General features: G+C 35.4%; 1 pseudogene; it reads left to right on the forward strand.

Moving 5' to 3' along the window:
* The first annotated feature begins 1,138 nt into the window (after nucleotides 1-1,138).
* Nucleotides 1,139-2,891, forward strand: LOC105776813 (serine/threonine-protein kinase BLUS1-like; annotated as a pseudogene).
* Nucleotides 2,892-4,582: the final 1,691 nt, after the last annotated feature.

Here is a 4,582-nt window from a genome sequence, read left to right on the forward strand (position 1 = left end):
CGACACTCATTTGACGGTTCAACCACTTAGGATATAACCTAAAACCAAGATGATGAAAGCTTGTGATCAGTTCCAACCTCACACAAAGCGCTAGAGATTCGGGGCATACAACAACCATTGGTTAAGTTTTTTAAGATAGAAGTTGTGCCTAGTTTGTCAAGTAAAGGACCACCGATAACTGCGATTGAAATGCAGAAGCTGCAAAGAAGTGAATTTTAGCTTTCAAAAACAATAAATTTCTACAACTTCCAAATGCAAAAAAGTTTCCCTACAGTTATGTCCTTACATTAACAATATAGAAGGAAGCAGAACAAAAACGATCAAGCCACAGATTTTCCACAACCCCCTTTTCTTTTCCTCAATTTATAGGGTTAACTTCTTTTTAGGAAAGGATTAAACCTCATTTATATTTAAAAGATTGGGATTGAAATAATAATTTTTATTTTACATAAATTATGTGAAAATAAAAATTTTAAAAATAATTCAGTTATATTTCTATTTACAATTTTAATGGGAGTGAGTAAATAATCGAATTACGTAACGTAAGTGTCTAAATTACAAATATTTCTTCATGTGACTATCAATATAATTTATCCATGAAATTATACATAAAATATATATAAATATATAAGTGAAAATATTCATAATAATATAAATAAAATACACATGACAGTATACAAACTGTTATAAAATATTACATAACAATATATATAGGATTAATATGCATAAATGACTAAATGCATAAAAAAACATTACATAAAGATATACATAAAATAATATTAACCTCAAGACGGTAGTAGAAATATATATAAAATTATCATGATTATTATCCTAAAAAAGAACTTACCATCATAAATCATTATTGTATATATATCATACATAAATTCAATACAACTAATTTATTTTGTAAATAGACAATTATAAATAAATCATATTTATATTATACATCTATTAAAAGTGATATACATGTTTTAAAATATAAAAAATTGATTTTATTAAGATTAATCTAAAAATAACGACAATATAAGAAATAAAGTGATTTGATGTATACTTTTGTAATTTTAAAATTTTAAACAAAAGCTTTCTTAAACCCCTTCTCTTTCCCTCATCATTAGTCTTCAAGAATCCTTCCACAAAACCCAATCTCAAAGAAAGAAAGAAGCTCATGGCGTATGAACAAGAAGATCATCCTAAGCTTCAGTTCCCTATAGATTCCAACTCTTACAACATCACCGCTGAAATCGGTGCTGGTGTTTGTTCTAAAGTTTATACAGCCCAATGTCTTCCCATCAATTCAACTGTTGTTGCCATTAAATCCATCGATCTTGATCAGTCCAACGCCGATTTCCGCAACCTTGTCGGACGTGAAACCAACACCTCCTCGCTTCTTTCCCACCTCAACATCCTCAACCCTCATTCTTCCTTCACCGCCGGCAACCGTCTCTGGGTGGTTATGCCCTTTATGCCCGGCGGTTCTTTAGAGTCCATCATCGCATCTTCTGTCCCCAATGGCATACAAGAGCAATGCATTGCCATTGTTCTCAAAGAAACCCTGACTGCATTGTCGTATCTTCACAGCCGAGGGCATTTGCATAGAGATATAAAGGCCAGTAACATCTTGTTGGACGATAACGGACGTGTTAAGCTTGCGGATTTCGGTGTATCGTTATCGTTCTATGCGTCGAGTTCGGCTTACAGATTAGGTTCTTCGACATTTTCGCCGCAATACTGGAGGCCCCAGAGGTGATTCATTCACATAAAGATTATAGTTTCTAAGCTGATATATGGTCTTTCGGTATAACTGCTCTTGTCTCCACCAAGAAGTGTTCAGAAACTTTTCACGACATGGTTGCTTCATGTCTCGATTAAGATCCTGTAAACCGACCCTCTGCAGGTGAGCTTTTGAAACATCCTTTCTTTGAGAGTTGCAATGGTAATTCGGAGTTTCTTGCGGAGAATTTGCTGTGTGGATTGCCTAGTGTTGAAGAAAGGTTTAGGGCAGCAAGCAAGATTCTTGAGGAAGGTGTGGGTTGTGATACTAATGGGGACTGGGCGTCTGGTCTGCTCCTTAACGATCTGATGTCATCGACAATTGAATGGAACAGCAAAGAAGACGAGGAGTTTGAGGTGCATTACCCTGTATTCCCCGTGGAGTCAACACAAGCAGTGATTCCACGTGACGATGATGGTGAAGGACAACAACCGGCTGCAGGTGGCCGTGGCGATGAAGTTAATGCAGAAACAATGGTGAACAAACTGATGGCATTGATGGCGAGTTTGGATGATCAAAAGGAGAAGGTGAATAAAATAATTAACCAGCTTGGAGCTGAAACGATCGACAGAGAAGATGAACTGGAGAAGGAGAATGCGAGGCTGAGATTGGAGTTAGAGCGTGAAACGGAACAGAATTTGAAATTGATTCAAGCTATCAACGAAGAAGATCAATTATTGCACCGGAACGCGAGGCTCAGATTGGAGTTTGAGCGTCAAAGGGAACAGAACTTGGAATTGATTCAAGTGATCAACGAAAAAGAACAATTGTTGCACCAGAATGAGAGGCTGAGATTGGAGTTAGAGAATGAGAAGCTGAGATGGGAGTTAGAGAATGAAGAGCTGAGACTGGAGTTAGAGAATGAGAAGCTGAGATTAGAGTTAAAGATGTTCAAAATGAACATTTATGCTACATCAAACACTACTACTGATGACAACAATTGAAAGTATTGGATTTGTGGTCGCATTTTCAGTACTCTGTTTTCTTGCTTACTAGAAACTGTTGTTTGATTCCAGATGGTATTATAGGACTAATGTGATTGAATCTAACGGGAAATTTTTGAGATTCTGTATCTATGTTGCTTCATATGATAACTTTTACTTCCTCACTAAATAAATAAACAGAGATAAATTGAAGAAAGACTTTCAGTTTGATAAACAAGTACATATCAAATAATTTCCCTTATTATTATTGTTTTATATATCTCGCCACTTACACACTTGTCAATATATTAGCTACCAAAATCAACCTGTATGCCTTTGGTTATCAAAACCTCTTGACCATTTGTTACCTTTCGAAGGCGGCCTTAGCCATCCGCTTCTTTGGTGAAGTCTGTAACACCCAAAATTCAGCATGAAAGTTCATTGATTACCAAAGTGATCCTAAAATAATTTTACAAAAGAACCATTTAAAACCTAATCCGAACACGGATCGCTTGAATTGAGCTAACTCATTTAACATTATTTTTTGAAATAGTAATTAATTAACGTTAAAACAATTAATTATAAATCAAATTAATGTCTCTTGTATAGTTTCAAAATGCATCATTTTGCCAAATGTGAGTTAAAATTTCTAGATTAGAAATTGTGCGAAAAATACGTTGTTTTCTCAAATATATACGAACTTTGAAACAATAACAAAAAACCCAATCAAAATCGTGTGCGAATTTTTGAAAACGACATTCAAACCGAAACCATGTAATTTAACGGCAAGTCTAACCCAAAAACCCATACCACAGTTTATATAATCGCTTTACAACCAATTTTAAACCAATCATATAAAACTTAAGAAAAACTTAACTAAACTGCATCAAATTCATTTTTGGAGACCTCCGGCGCCGAATCCAAAGCCTAACCCCGCGAGTTACCTGAAAGGAAGAACTAAAAAGGGGTGAGCTGCGCGAGCTCAGTGTGAGTTTTAAACACATCAGTCAGTAAAATTGGGGATAACACCATAAATATTTCAGACAAGTATTTGGATGATGGTCACTTACGAAAATCTTACACCGATAAGTCAATATACAGTACCAAACCATAGAAGCAATGTCTCAAACACATGTAATAATAAAATTAGTATAAACATTCGCAAATAATCTTAAAAAGAATCAAAATAAGACACATATGTTCAATGCAAACCATATGCAACAAGTTAAAAACCCACCCAACCATTTGAACAACACTTTGACCACCCTGCACACCACATAAGGGCTATAGAAGGCCCATCCACCCTGCACACCACGTAATGTGGAACTATGCCACTGAAATAACAATATGTAGCTAAGCTTGCATATGTATAGTACAATGTGGTAAACTGCTATACAGAAGTATTGAAGTTAAAATTTGCCCAAAACAGTCTTCCTTCTCTTTACAACTAGAAACCCCAATTTTATGCAAATGGCATAACACAATTATGCATGCTCAAATCAGACATACTTATTCATATACAGATATAGTGAATAAAAAAGAACATGCTAATAGCACTTACAGACTAATAGAAGAAATGCTCATAGGCGTATTAGATAACATAATAATAAGTGCAACTTCTCATTCACCTAACATCAACAGGAGCACATAAGCATTCGGTCAACACCAATTATTTGTAACCCTTACACAGTCGGTCACCCATGAAGGCATTTCCATAGTCAGTTAAGCATGGCTTGCCTTAGTTAGGGGTTACTTACACTCGACCCCCTTTAGATAAGAGCACAAAACACATTCGACTAGTACCTTAAAGAGCACACATCTACTTAATCAACACCATACACACAAATTACACATGAGTTAGGACACACCCGAATCTAAGCAGAAAGTA

The sequence above is a fragment of the Gossypium raimondii genome, chromosome 10 (genome assembly GCF_025698545.1).
Source record: "Gossypium raimondii isolate GPD5lz chromosome 10, ASM2569854v1, whole genome shotgun sequence".
NCBI lineage: Eukaryota > Viridiplantae > Streptophyta > Magnoliopsida > Malvales > Malvaceae > Gossypium > Gossypium raimondii.